The sequence below is a fragment of the Rhinoraja longicauda genome, chromosome 28 (assembly GCF_053455715.1).
Source record: "Rhinoraja longicauda isolate Sanriku21f chromosome 28, sRhiLon1.1, whole genome shotgun sequence".
In the NCBI taxonomy this organism is placed as follows: domain Eukaryota; kingdom Metazoa; phylum Chordata; class Chondrichthyes; order Rajiformes; family Arhynchobatidae; genus Rhinoraja; species Rhinoraja longicauda.
In genome coordinates, this window is record NC_135980.1 from 5,123,300 (window position 1) to 5,139,109 (window position 15,810).

Sequence of the window (15,810 nt, forward strand, 5' to 3'; positions counted from 1 at the left end):
GCTGCACCACCGACCTGCCCAATGTGCCACCATGCCGCCCACAGTCCATGTAGTTCGGAGCTCATCTGGAGGTTGTAGTGTTTAATAGCCTGATGGTTGCAGTGAAGAAGCTGCTTCTGATCCTGATACCGCTGATTCTAATCTAGATATGGATAACTCGCTGAGTGAAAAGGTTGACCCTGAGGTCCCTCTTAAATCTCTCCCCCCTCATCTTAAGCCTCTACCCTGCGGTTTCAGGAACCTCCACCCTGGGACAAAGAGTGTGAGTGATCACTTTATCCATGCCCCTCGTGATGTTGTACACCTCAATCAGATCACCCCTCAGCCTCCTATGCTTCAAAGAAAGATGTCCCATCCTATCCAACCTGTAGTTCAAGACAGCAAGTCTACTTAGCATTCTGGTGAATCTCCTCAGCGCCCTTTCCCACTTCATGCAACGCCATCCTTCCTATAGTTCGGCAGCCTGAACTTCATACACAGTGCTTCAAGTGTTGTCTCACCAACAACTTGTACAGCAGCATCATGATATGCTCAGTACCTTTCCCAGTGAAGGCCAGCCAATCAAATGCCTTCTTCACCACAAAGTCCACCTGACTCACCAGCTACACTCGCAGATCTCTCTATTCTGGAATGTTCTCAAGGGCTCTACAATTTACAGTGCAAGTCCTGCCCTGGTTTGGCATACCAAAGTGCAACGCCTCAATATTTAGTTTAGTTTAGTTTAGAGATACAGCGCGGAAACAGGCCCTTCGGCCCACCGAGTCCACGATGACCGGCGATCCCCGTACACTAGCGCTATCTTACACACTAGGGACAATATACAATTTTTACCGAAGCCAAATTAACCTACAAACCTGTACGTCTTTGGAGTGTGGGAGGACACTGGAGTACCCGGAGAAAACCCACGCGGTCACGGGGAGAACGTACAAACTCCGTACAGACAGCGCCCGTAGTCAGAGAGTACAAGAAAATAACTGCAGATGCTGGTACAAATCGAAGGTATTTATTCACAAAATGCTGGAGTAACTCAGCAGGTCAGGCAGCATCTCAGGAGAGAAGGAATGGGTGACGTTTCGGGTCGAGACCCTTCTTCAGACTGAAGTCAGGATTGAACCATGGGTCTTTGGCGCTGTAAGGCAGCAACTCTACCGCTTCGCCACCGCGCCTTAATTTCTTATTATTTGTTTTGCCAAAGCTTTAAACTTTCATAGTGTTAGGGTTAAAGAATTTATTTTCTATTAATCATATTTAATCCTACAGAATGTGATGTATTATGGTTGTGAAACTCTGTGTTAGATTTGAAATAGGAATCCAGTAACATATGGTTGTGTTTTTGGTCTTGTGGAAACTCAAATGCCATCAGAGCAGCTGTGAAATTCAAGTTCATGTAATGAACAAATCTAGACGATAAAGCTGGTATAATTAATGATTATACAGGTTTTCTCCAAGTACTCCAGTGTCCATGAGGTCACCAGGTTGTTGTAACACTCCAACTGGAAGTCTTCACCAAAGAGTAATAGAAGAGGGAAAATGGTTACAGAAAGGCTTGAGAATGCTATAATGGGGAGCAAGAGGATTAGTTTGAAACTACATATAAACAGTGGAGGAGCATTAATGATAGATCAGTTAGAGCAATGTGGGATAATGATGTGGAACTTTGGGATACGATAGTCATGTTCAATGAGTTTGGTCCATCACACAGAGCAGATCCCCCCCCCCCCCACCTCCCCTCCACTCCTCCCCCCACCTCCTCTCCCCTCCCCCCCCACCTCCTCTCCGCTCCCCCCTCCCCCCTCCTCTCCCCCACCCCCACCTCCATCTACACTTCATGCTGCCTTGGAAAAAGCAGCCAATATAATTACGGACCATGTAATCATTCCCTCTTCTCCCCTCTCCTGTCGGGCAGAAGATACAAAGGGTTGAAAGCACGCGCCACCAGATTCAGGAACAGCTTCATCCCCACTGTTATCAGACTGTTGAACGGTCTTCGCTCAAGCTAAGGGTGTAGTCCCGATCTTCCAACCTACCTCATTGGGGACTTGCACTTTTGTTATCAGATTATTGAATGTTCCTCGCACAAGATAAGGGCGTAGCCCTGATCTTCCGACCTGCCTCATCGCGGGCGTGCCCTTTAATGCTGATTCTCACCGTCTCCGTAACTGTAATGCCACAACACTTGCTTTACAGCGAATGCAGCGCCGGAGACTCAGGTTCGATCCTGACTACGGATGCTGCACTGTAAGGAGTTTGTACGTTCTCCCCGTGACCTGCGTGGGTTTTCTCCGAGATCTTCGGTTTCCTCCCACACTCCAAAGACGTACAGGTATGTAGGTTAATTGGCTGGGTAAATGTAAAAATTGTCCCTAGTGGGTGTAGGATAGTGTTAATGTACGGGGATCACTGGGCGGCACGGACTTGGAGGGCCGCAAAGGCCTGTTTCCGGCTGTATATATATGATATGATGATATGATATATTTTGCATTCTGGTATTTTCCTCTTGGCACCACATGTTGTACTTGTGTATGACGTAATCGTACACATATGCAATGCGATTTGACTGGATGCTACACAAAGGTTTATACTGTACCTTGGTGCAAGTGACAACAATAAACCAATACCAATATCAAGATTTTTCAAATCAATCCTTTGAAATCCCTTTCTGCAGCAAATTGTCTTTTAACCTTTGAGAGAAACGCCCGGCAAGAGGAAAACAAGCTGATGGATTAAATTTAAAGTAATCGGACCAGATGGTACAGATGATAAATAGAAGTGACTCTTCAACAGAGGAGAGCAAGTGGTGCCCAGTATTTATAACGTGATGCATTAATTGCAAGCTTGTTAGCTTAACATCTGTGAAGGAATCTGCTTTTGAATGTAATCCAAGGAATTATCAGAAGTTTATTCACAAAATGCTGGAGTAACTCAGCAGGTCAGGCAGCATCCCAGGAGAGAAGGAATGGGTGACGTTTCGGGTCGAGACCCTTCTTCAGACTGTCTCGACCCGAAACGTCACCCATTCCTTCTCTCCTGAGATGCTGCCTGACCTGCTGAGTTACTCCAGCATTTTGTGAATAAATGCCTTCGATTTGTACCAGCATCTGCAGTTATTTTCTTATACTATCAGAAGAGTTTAGTTTGGTTTAGAGATACAGCGCGGAAACCGCCCCTTCGGCCCACCCGCGCCGCGCCGACCAGCGATCCACACACACTAACACTATCCCACACACACTAGAGCCAATTTACAATTTTACTGAAGCCAAATTAGCCTACAAAGCTGTATGTATTTGGAGCGTGGGAGAAAACCAGAGCACCCGGAGAAAACCCACGCAGGTCATGGGGAGAACGTACAAACTCCGTACAGACAAGCACCTGTAGTCAGGATCAAACACGGGTCTCCAGCGCCGTAAGGCAGCATCTCTACTGCTGCGCCACCGTGCCGCTCTTTTTAAGTTTAGGAGTTAGAAAGATAGAAAATAGGTGCAGAACCAGTCCATTCGGGCCTTCGAGCCAGCACCGCCATTCAATATGATCATGGTTGATCATCCCAAATTAGTGCCCCATTCCTGCTTTCTCCCTGTATCCCTTGATTCCATTAGCCCTAAGAGCTATATCTCACTCCCTTGCAAACATCCAGTAAATTGGCCTCCACTGCCTTCTGTGGCAGAGAATTCCACAGATTCACAACAAATATTTCTCCTTATCTCAGTCCTAAATGGCCTACCCCTTATTCTTAAACTGTGACCCCTGGTTCTGGACTCTCCCAACATCGGGAACATTTTTCCTGCATCTAGCCTGTCCAATCCTTCGAGAATTTTATATGTTTCTAAGATCCCCTCTCATCCTTCAAAATTTCAGTAAATATAAGCCCAGTCGGTTCATTCTTCAGATGCAAGTCATGAAGGAAAAATCTCGTGGAATTGAAACATAAACAAACTGAGATAGTGGGAGATGATTCCATGCGTTCGGACTTGGTCAGAGGATGCTGATGTCATTTTCGATGCTTGACAATTGTTGTTCTTATATTGATAGATCTAATGTGCAAAACTTAAGGCAGATTAAGACTCAGGATCCTTAAGGCAAATAATCCACCAAGATTGAAAACTAAAATCAAAAAACATTTAAAATCTAGACTAAAAGCAGAAAATTCTGGGAACGCACAGCTGGTCAGGCCAGATCTTTCAATGTTAGCATTTGGAAATACAGCGTGGAAACAGGCCCTTCGGTCTACCGAGACTACGCTGACCAGCGATCACCCTGTACACTTGCACTAGCACCATCCCACACACTAGAAACTATTTAACTTAAAAACAATCTAAGCCAATTGACCTACAAACCTGTATGTCTTTGGAGTGTGGGAGGAAACCTGAAAAAAACCCCCACATGGTCACAGGGAGAAGGTACAAACCACGTACAGACAGCACCTGTAGTCAGAGGTATTTATTCACAAAATGCTGGAGTAACTCAGCAAGTCAGGCAGCATCTCAGGAGAGAAGGAATGGGTACCCATTCCTTCTCTCCTGAGATGCTGCCTGACCTGCTGAGTTACTCCAGCATTTTGTGAATAAATACCTTCGATTTGTACCAACATCTGCAGTTATTTTCTTATAGCACCTGTAGTCAGGATCGAACCTGGGCCTGTGGCTCTGTAATTGTAATTAATTTATTAGCCAAGTATATAAAAACATACAAGGAATTTGATTTGCCATACAGTCGTACGAAAACAGCAACAAGGCACACAACTACATAAACATGAACCTAAGCATCCACCACAGAACACTGTGATGGAAGGCAATGTCGTATTATGTCCTTCCCTCCTTTTGTCCCATGGTCGGGGCAGTTGAACCATCCGCAGTCGGGGTGATCAAAGCTCCTGTGGTTGGAGCTCCCAAAGTCGATCCCCAGCAAGAGGCCGCAAGCTCCACGATGTTAAGTCCACAGGCTCCCGCGGTTGGAGCTCCCGAAGTCACTCCCCAGCAAGAGGCCGCCAGCTCCTCGATGTTAGGCCGCAGTGCGGACGGAGATACGATATGGAGAATGTCACATCTCCGCCGAGGTAAGGGATTAATAAAAGGTTCCCCCACCCCCCCCACATAATTCAAAACTAATCATAATCATACTTTATTAGCCAAGTATGTTTTGCAACAAACGAGGAATTTCATTTGCCATACAATCATACAAATAAAAAGCAACAGAACACACGAAATAACATGAACATCCACCACAGTGACTCCTCCACATTCCTCACTGTGATGGAAGGCGAAAAACAGTTCAATCTCTCCCTTCTTTGTCCTCCAGCGGTCGGGGGCCTCTAACCTTCCGTTGGCGGGACGATCTTATTCCCAGGCCTTCCTCATTGGGGCGATTAAGCTCCTACATCGGGGGGAATTTCAGCTCCCCCGCGCCAGGCGATTGGACCCGGGTCGGGGCCTGTCGAACGTCGTGCGGCTCTTGGAGCTTCCCGACATCGGTCTCAACCCGAGACTGCGAGCTCCTTGATGTTAAAGCATACATTTAACAACAGACTAAAACCAACAAAAGAAGAAAATGACGAGACAGACTGTTGGCGAGGCCGCCATCGTACTGCCATCGTACGGCGCCACCCGGTAAGGCAGCAACTCTACCACTGTGCCACAGTGATGTCCCGGGAAGAGAAATTGAGCATAGTTGGTGGAGCATTAAAATATGATTTGACTGGATAGCACAGTGGCTTAGCTGGTGGAGCCTCAGAGTGCCAAAGACCCAGGTTTCAATCCTGACCTCGGGTGCTGTCTGTGTGTGGAGTTTGCATTTTCTCCCTGTGACTGCATGGGTTTCCTCCGTGTGCCCCGGTTTCCTCCCACATCCCAGAGACATGTGGGTTTATAGTTTAATAGGCCTGTGTAGAAAGAAAAATACCCCTATTGTGTAGGGAGGGGATGAGATAATGGGATAAGGTCATATGTGATATGAGCAGAATTAGGCCATTTGGCCCATCAAATCTACTCTGCCATTCAATCATGACTGATCTATCTTTCTCTCTTAACCCCATTCTCCTGCCTTCTCCCTATAACCCCTGATAACATGGAATAAGTGTGGACAGGTGATCAATGGGTGGCGTAGACCCAGTGGGCCGAAGGGCCTGTTTCCATGCTGTGTAACTAAACTAAAGTAACTAAACTAAACTAAACCTGAGTCTAAACTAAACTAAACTAAACTAAACTAAACTAAACCAAAGTGAGTCTGAACTAAAATAAACTAAGCTAAACAGGGTTAATGTTTTGTGTCAGACCAGGGAAGGTAGAAAAATAAGTTTGCTGGGCCACAGGGAGGGGAGGAAGGTGGGTTCATCTCCAGCAAGGTAAAGCATGGCAATCAGTTGTAAACAAGGTTACCTGGTGAAAGAGTGAATGGGAGTACATAAAAAGTGAGAACATGCACAAAAGTACATCGTCAAAAGAAGGTAGAAGTTACAACTTGCAGAACATGGGGTACATGCCCAGTAGACTTACTTGCCCAAGTAAGAATTTCACTGTTCTATCTGGGACATCTGACAGTAAAACTCTTTTGTAAATCTTGGATTAGATGGAGCATGTTCTCCACTGCCAGAGGAAAAAAAACATAGGAAAACGTCAAGCTGAGAGAACGTCACAAATCGCGAAGTCACAGCATGAGGAAGGATATTAAGCAGGAAATACAATGTGTTGGGTTAGAGCAGTTGGAGCTGGCAGTGGGCTGTTTCTAACAGCATGCTCCAACAATATATTCAGTGTTTCTTGCCTAGAACACTGTATATATTTTCCGGCTGTATATATATGATATGATATAACACAAAGTGTTGGAGTAACTCAGCGGGTCAGGCAGCATCTCTGGGGAGCATGGATAGATGACGTTTCAGTTAGAAAATTCTTCAGACTTACTCCACCTGATACCTGATTGTCCACTCACTTCAGACTCTAACCCAAAGTGCTGGAGTAACCCTTTGACTTGCCCCCAGCACTTTGTGTTTAGTTTAGTTTAGTTTAGAGGTACAGTGTGGAATCAGGCCCTTCAGCCCACCGAGTCCGCGGCGACCAGCGATCCCCGTACATTAGTTCCATCCTACATACTGGGGACGATTTACAGAAGCCAATCAACCTACAAACCTGCATGTCTTTGGAATGTGGGAGGAAACCGGAGCACCCGGAGGAAACCCACGCGGTCACCGGGATAACGCAAACCCCGAACAGACAGCACCCGTAGTCAGGAACGAATCCGGGTCCCTGGTGCTGAGAGGCAGCAACTCTACTGCTGTGCCATTGTGCCGCCCTACTGCGCCACTGTGTCGCCCTACTGCACCACTGTGCCGCACTACTGCACCACTGTGCCGCACTACTGCACCACTGTGCCGCACTACTGCTGTGCCACTGTGCCGCACTACTGCACCACTGTGCCGCACTACTGCACCACTGTGCCGCCCTACTGTACCACTGTGCCGCGCTACTGCACCACTGTGACACGCTACTGCACCACTGTGCCGCACTACTGCACCACTGTGCCGCACTACTGCTGTGCCACTGTGCCGCACTACTGCACTACTGTGCCGCACTACTGCACCACTGTGCCACGCTACTGCACCAGTGCCGCCCTACTGTACCACTGTGCCGCCCTACTGCACCACTGTGCCGCCCTACTGCACCACTGTGCCGCCCTACTGCACCACTGTGCCACCCTACTGCACCACTGTGCCGCGCTACTGCACCACTGTGCCGCACTACTGCGCAAGATCTTTACGCAAGATTCCAGCATCTGCAGTTCCCTGTGCCTCTTGCATCCAGCGGTTCTTGCTGTTTACAAGTGAAAGCTACCCTTCACGATATGAGCTCATAATGACACCAATTCATGTTTATTAGCAACCGTTAATCAGAAAATTGATAGCGCACCATGTTGAAGAATTGTCAGGAGAGTTATATTACAGGGAAACGCAAAGTTAATGTATGTGGAGACATGAGATATGCACGTAATGAGCACATTCTGTTTTAAGTCAATCGTTAGGCTTCATTCCAAGCAGTGCATTGAAACCACAGAAAAAGCGAGGCTTCTGAATCAAAAGTGTCTGCAAAGCCACCTTATTACCACCGTATAAGTTCACTCCCCCCCACAGCTCACGGGGTGTGGGGAACGAATGAGAATACGTGACCTGCGTGGGTTTACTCCGAGATCTTCGGTTTCCTCCCACACTCCAAAGACGTACAGGTATGTTGGTTAATTGGCTGGGTAAATGTAACAATTGTCCCTAGTGGATGTAGGATAGTGTTAATGTACGGGGATCACTGGGCGGCACGGACTTGGAGGGCCGAAAAGGCCTGTTTCCGGCTGTATGTATATGATATGATATGATATGATACAGCGCGGAAACGGACACTCTGGGCCCACCATGCCCACTTTCACTAGTGATCCATCCCCGTACACCAGCACTATCCCACACGTACCAGGGACCATTTACAATTTTCACCGAAGCCAAATTAACCCACAAGCCTGCACATCTTTGGAGTGTTGGGGGGAAAGCAGAGCTCCCGGGGAAAACCCACGAGGTCACGGGGAGAACGTACAAACTCCGTGCAGACGGCACCCGTGGTCAGGATCGAACCTGGGTCTCTGGCGCTGTAAGACGGCAACTCTGCCTCTGCGCCACCGTGCGCCCTCTTGTAGAAATCTGGTACAGAAGCTATCAGACACAGGGGATTTATCTAATGTTCATATCCTTCCGTTCCTCTTGCTCTGTTTGTTTATGGTTTTAATTACCTCATTCCACACTGCCCCTCGTTTCCTTGCGATTCCTGCTACTTATTGGTTCTCCTGCAGTGAAGCTAAACAAAATGCTTAATGCTTCAGACAATCCAAAAAATATTTCTTGTCATTGAGACCATATCTATTCTCACTTTTCTTTTCCTTTTTACATTGCTGCCATTTTTTTAAAACAAAATTCATTCTATAATTCATCTTTTCCCCCTGTGTCAGTTTTTTTAGGTCAGGCATCATTTTTTTTCCTGCAAAATCCCCTAATCCTCGTGGTTATTAGTCTTCCTGGCAGCATTACGAGCTTGTTCTTTTGCATTTAATGCAATCTTTTAACCTCCTTGGTTGGCCAAAGACAGTTAAAAATGTTGACCTCCTTTCACTGGATCAGGTTTAGCAGGCAAAGAGAACTATTTCGGTGTCCTACATTCCAGCACGGATGAAATTCAGGCAAGAATTGCTGATGCGCACACTAGTTCTGATTACGAAACAAAGATGGCTTCAAGGTCATTGCTCTGACCTTGAAGGATACAAAGTAGAACCAGACATTTTATAAAATTCTTCAGACTTACTCCACCTGATACCTGATTGTCCACTCACTTCAGACTCTAACCCAAAGTGCTGGAGTAACCCTTTGACTTGCCCCCAGCACTTTGTGTTTAGTTTAGTTTAGTTTAGAGGTACAGTGTGGAATCAGGCCCTTCAGCCCACCGAGTCCGCGGCGACCAGCGATCCCCGTACATTAGTTCCATCCTACATACTGGGGACGATTTACAGAAGCCAATCAACCTACAAACCTGCATGTCTTTGGAATGTGGGAGGAAACCGGAGCACCCGGAGGAAACCCACGCGGTCACCGGGATAACGTTCAAACCCCGAACAGACAGCACCCGTAGTCAGGAACGAATCCGGGTCCCTGGTGCTGAGAGGCAGCAACTCTACTGCTGTGCCACTGTGCCGCCCTACTGCGCCACTGTGCCGCCCTACTGCGCCACTGTGTCGCCCTACTGCGCCACTGTGCCGCACTACTGCTGTGCCACTGTGCCGCACTACTGCACCACTGTGCCGCACTACTGCACCACTGTGCCGCACTACTGCTGTGCCACTGTGCCGCACTATTGCACCACTGTGCCGCACCACTTGTAGAAATCTGGTACAGAAGTTATCAGACACAGGGGATTTATCTAATGTTCATACCCTTCCGTTCCTCTTGCTCTGTTTGTTTATGGTTTTAATTACCTCATTCCACACTGCACCTCGTTTCCTTGCGATTCCTGCTACTTATTGGTTCTCCTGCAGTGAAGCTAAACAAAATGCTTAATGCTTCAGACAATTTGTTTGTTTTTAACTACTTTAAGTACTTTAAACTTCAAAGATACAGCATGGAAACAGACCCATCAGCCCACCGTCTGATTCCATTACATTGTCTCCACAGGGGACAATTTACAATTTTACCAAACCCACAAAATTGCACATCTTTGGAGTGTGGGAGGAAACCGGAGGTCCCAGAGAAAACTGAGACAGGTAACGGGGAGAACGTACAAACTCCGTGCAGACAGCACCCAGAGTCAGGATTGAATCTGGGTCTCTGTCGCTGCCAGGCAGCAACTCTATCGCCGTGCCACCGTGCCGCCCTAGTTCTGTAGTGACTGTAGAAGGATCGGAACTCTTACAGAGCATCAATGAACACATCTGAAAATCGCCTCCTGTCACTTCTACTAAACACAAGATATTCAATGGGTCATCTCTGCCCTCTGCTTCTGAAACCGAACTCACCCGGACCGAATTTCACAGGAGACGTCCTTCATGCGGTCGCATGTTTTTTTGCATGTTGAACGCTTGCAACTAAGGATGAGTTTCTACTGCATTACGTCTTTGTGATGGTCCCTTCTCCAAATCCGCTGTGACAAAAGGAGGGGTGATCAACGAAGCTGAAAATACTTTGGGGGGGGGGGTCTATAATGATCATGTGTTCTGCTCAGGCAGTTTTGCACCCAATTGCTAAAAATATAAACGGTCCCACAATACAGAGATATTAACTGTACATCTATATACCTCATTCTCTGTGACACCAATAAAAACCACATCGATGAATTGTCTTAAAGCACTTCCTTCCACACTTATAGCTGTGGCTGAATCTGGTTTAGACACTGACAACCGTACGTGAAGTTAACTTAAAGAGAGATTTTGGAAGTATAATTGAAACAGAGCAAGGCGATAGAGCAAAGCTGATTCAAAGCTGAGAAGCACAGGTATTTAGACCGAGATCACCCACAGCTTTGCCCGAAATCATAATCTGTAGCTTATGGGACACAGAGAGACTGCATCGCTCAAATACAATCACACGAGGATCAGAACTGCTGCTCATGTTAACAGTAAATGCGAAGCACATGCTATTATTTTACACATTTTCTTCCTAGCCTACATTGCATAAAGCATTCACAGAAAGATATCCCTACTGGACAGGCAATAAGAAAGAGAAGGAAACTGGAATGCCACATTTCATTACGAGGAGCTCACAATTAGATCTTGTGTCTTTTTCAATTAACTATCTTTGGCTTTGAAGCGCAATAGGACAAATTGGCCCTAAATCATTTAAAAGCAAGAATTAAACGAGGAGGAAACAAAAACATACCTTCTGCCTTTCCCTTGATGTTTGGGCTTTGATTCTATTTCTGTTCAGAGTCCTTCCATCTCCTCTCTGCAGGTAGACACACCTGGCACACTTGCACTGTGCACCTACAAATAGGATCCTGAAGGCAATAACGTTAATTGGCAAAACATCCTACCCATTTGATGGGAACACAGTCCGGATTGCTGAGAAATAACTGAGACAAGGTTCATTTGTTTTTAAATACTTTTTGTTCCCCCCCTTCAGTGAATTTATATTTGTCTGGTGACTGAGCTCTGCTTTTCTTGCAGGGAATGTTATAAGAAAATTAATAAACTCCGACGAGACAACCATTAATCCAATTCTAAAGTTTGGACATTTTATATCGATTGGTTTCAGTTTTCCACCAGCTAACTCAATCTTCCACAGCACTTGGCAAATTTGGGTGTAAATTTGTCACTGTCAATGCTATAATCTGTAAAGCATTTGCATATCACCATGGAATTGCTAAGTAACATCAAGAGGCTAATTTGAATATGAATAAGGCAGTGCCAACCTTTGAGGGCTCAGTGTGGCTTCAAGCTTTCAAAACTGGAGGATATTTTCCTCGCCAAAATCTGTTTAAAATAAAGTCCTCCGTCGAACTCTGACTATGGTGGATTTCAGAAGGTGGAGTGGAAGCGATACCACACATCACAAAATAACCTTTTGGGGCAGCACGGTGGTGCAGCGGTAGAGTTGCTGCCTTATAGCACCAGAGACCCAGGTTCCATCCAGACTGAGAGTGCTGCTTTGCGGGGTTTGTACGTTCTCCCTGTGACCACGTGGGTTTTCTTCGGGTACTTCGGTTTCCACCCACACTCCAAAGACGCACAGGTTTGTAGGTGAATTGGCTTCGGTGAAAATTGTAAATTGTCCCTCGTGTGGAGGATAGCGTTAGTGTACGGGGATCGCTGGACAGTGTGGTATAAGAAAATAACTGCAGATTCTGGTACAGATCGAAGGTATTTATTGACAAGATGCTGGAGTAACTTAGCAGGCCAGGCAGCATCTCGGGAGAGAAGGAATGGGCGACGTTTCAGGTCGAGACCCTTCTTCAGACTGATGTCAGGGGGCGGGACAAAGGAAGGATATATCATATCATATCATATCATATATATACAGCCGGAAACAGGCCTTTTCGGCCCTCCAAGTCCGTGCCGCCCAGTGATCCCCGCACATTAACACTATCCTACACCCACTAGGGACAATTTTTACATTTACCCAGCCAATTAACCTACATACCTGTACGTCTTTGGAGTGTGGGAGGAAACCGAAGATCTCGGAGAAAACCCACGCAGGTCACGGGGAGAACGTACAAACTCCTTACAGTGCAGCACCCGTAGTCAGGATCGAACCTGAGTCTCCGGCGCTGCATTCGCTGTAAAGCAGCAACTCTACCGCTGCGCTACCGTGCCGTGAAGATAGAGGGAGATCTGGGAAGGGGGAGGGGAAGAGAGGGACAGAGGAACTACCTAAAGTTGGAGAAGTCAATGTTCATACCACTGGGCTGCAAGCTGCCCAGGCGAAATATGAGGTCATACTACTGGACAGTGTGGAGTCGGTGGGCCGAAGGGCCTGTTTCCGCGCTGTATCTCTAAACGAAAACTAAACTAAAGAAAAAGCTCATGAGCGCAGAGAATTGTAAAGGGGTGCAGCCAACGAGAAGGCTCTGGGGGATGGGGTCCACAGTTTAGTTCCCTCCCTCTGCTGGACTTTGAGAGGCAGGGTCTGGCGGGGAAACCCCTCACACAAGGAAGGGATGTCACCCCAGAGGCCCATGAGGGGCGAGGAAATTTTCTATCAAGAGAGGTGCTAACAGTGCTGACCACGACACTATTGAATGTGTGGACACTGAAAATGTATGAAGAGTTTTTGCACTGAAAGAAAAGGAAGCAAGCGAGCATGCAGAAAGCCATAGCAACAACAATTCTAATTTCTTGATTTTTTAATTGCACTGTCTGAATGCTATAAGACTGAAATCCCGCTAAGGGGAGCAGACGCTGTGTTCCTTGTGCCAAGATTGACTAGATTAGGGTTTCTGCATTTGATTAAAGCGCGTTAGGAATTCAATTTAGGCACATAGAAACATCGAAACGTAGAAAATAGGTGCAGGAGGAGGCCATTTGGCCCTTCGAGCCAGCACCACCATTCATTGTGATCATGGCTGATCATCTACAATCAGTAACCCGTGCCTGCCTTCTCCCCATATCCCTTGATTCCACTCGCCCCTAGAGCTCTATCGAACTCTCTTTTAAATTCATCCGGTGAATTGGCCTCCACTGCCCTCTGTGGCAGACAATTCCACAAATTCACAACTTTCTGGGTGAAAAGGTTTCTTCTCACCGCAGTTTTAAATGGCCTCCCCCTTATTCTTAGACTGTGGCCCCTGGTTCTGGACTCTCCCGACATTGGGAACACAGAGACATAGCAAGTACAACACAGAGACAGGCTCTTTTCCCCATCAATCTCGGGTTGATCATCAACCATCCAGAGTCATGTAGTCATACAGCACAGAAAAAGGCCCTTCAGCCCATCTTTCCCATGCCGACCAACATACCCCATCTACACTAATCCCACCTGCCCATGTTTGGTCCATACCCCTCTAAATCTTTCCTATTCATATTCTGTCTAAATGTCTTTCCCCTCTTACCATAAACCAATGTCCTCTGGTTCTTGATTTCCCTACTATGGGTAAAATACTCTGTGCATCTACCATATCTATTCCCTCATGATACGTGGCGGCGCCTAACGGCAGCGGCTGACTAGCAGTCTGTCCGTCTTTTTTTTGTTGAGTGTCGGTGTTGGGATGGTTTTTGTATATTTTTTTGGTTGTGTATGTGTGGGAGGGGGTGGTGGGGGTGGGGGTGGGGGTGGGGGTGGGTGTGGGTGTGGGAGGGGGGGGGGCTTTTCTCTTCCTCACGGCGCGGGCTGCGGCTCGGCTGCGGGGCCTAACATCACCCGCTGCGGCTCGGCCGCTGGACTTTACACCCCGGTGCGGCTCGGCCGCTGGACTTTACATCCCGCTGCGGCTTGGCCGCTGGACTCAACAGTGCCCGGTGCAGCTCGGCTACGGGGCTTAACATCCCGGTGCAGCTCGGCTGCGGGGCTTTTCATCGCTGGTGCGGCTCGACTGCGGACTTAACAGTGCCCGGTGCAGCTCGGCTGCGGAGCTGAACACCGCCCGGTGCAGCTCGACTGCGGGGCTTTTCATCGCTGGACTGCGGACTTAACAGTGCCCGGTGCGGCTCGACCACGGGACTTAGCTGCGCAAGGCTTGGTCGCGGGCCTTTCATCGCCCGGTTCGGCCGCGGGACGTTTCAGCGCCCGGTGCGGGGACTGTGCGGGTTGGTCGGGGACGAGCTGTCTGTCCGTGGGCGTGGGGAAGAGAGGGGAGGTTTTGTTGCCTCCATCACAGTGAGGGTGTGTTTGGAGTCACTGTGATGGACGTTTGTGTTGGGGTTATGTGTCTTGTGTTCTTTTTTTTTTTTCTGTGACTGCTATGTAGTTTCGTTCGGTACTTCGGTACCGAACGACAAATAAAGCTCTGTTATACTGTTATGTACCTCTATAAGATCACCCGTCATTCTCCTGTGCTCCAAGGAATGAAGTCCTAGCTTGTCCAGCCTCTCACGACAGCTCAGGCCCTCAAGTCCTGGCAACATCCTTGTAAATCTTCTGTGGACTCGTTCCAGCTTAACATCTTCCCTGTAGCAGGGTGATCAAAACCGGACACAATACTCCAAATGTGGCTGCACCAATATCCTGTACAACTGTATAACATCCCAACTTCTGTACTCAATACCTTGACTGATGGAGACTAAGAACCTTCTTCTCCACCCTATCTATCAGTGACGCCACTTTCAAGGAACTACAGATCTGCACTCCTGTATCCCACTGCTCCACAACACTCTCCAGAGCCCTGTAAAGGTTTGACTTCCCAAAATGTTGCACCTCGCATTTATCCACATTCAACTCCATTAACTATTCCTCAGCTCCATTCTCACTTGCTCAACTGATCAAGATCCTGGTGTGATTTTTGATAACCATTTTTTGCCAACAACGATACCACCCACTTTGGTGTCATCTGCAAGTTACTTATCATGTCTCGTACACCCTCATCTAAATCATTGATACAAACCGCAAACAGCAATAGTTCCAGAATCGATCCTGACCCCGAGTGCTGTCTGTGTGGAGTTTGCACGTTCTCCTTGTAAATGCATGGGCTTCCTCTGGGTGCTCCGGTTTCCTCCCACATCTCAAAGACGTGCGGGTTTGGAGGTTATTCAGGTCAAAGTGGCCATAATCGATGCAAAATTGGGGCAACAGAGAACTAGTGTGAATGGGTGATCGATGGTCGGCGTGGATTTGGTGGGTTGAAGGACCTATTTCCACGCTGTTTCTAA

General features: G+C 47.4%; 1 protein-coding gene across 1 annotated transcript in view; it reads right to left on the minus strand.

The window, feature by feature from the left end:
* The window catches only part of LOC144607181 (uncharacterized), a 127,350-nt gene extending 115,621 nt beyond the window's left edge, over positions 1-11,729 (minus strand). The window contains exon 1 of the mRNA XM_078423854.1: positions 11,390-11,729. The gene's annotated coding sequence lies outside the window, so the exon portion shown is untranslated. The remainder of the gene's footprint in view (positions 1-11,389) is intronic.
* Between the last annotated feature and the right edge of the window lie 4,081 nt (positions 11,730-15,810).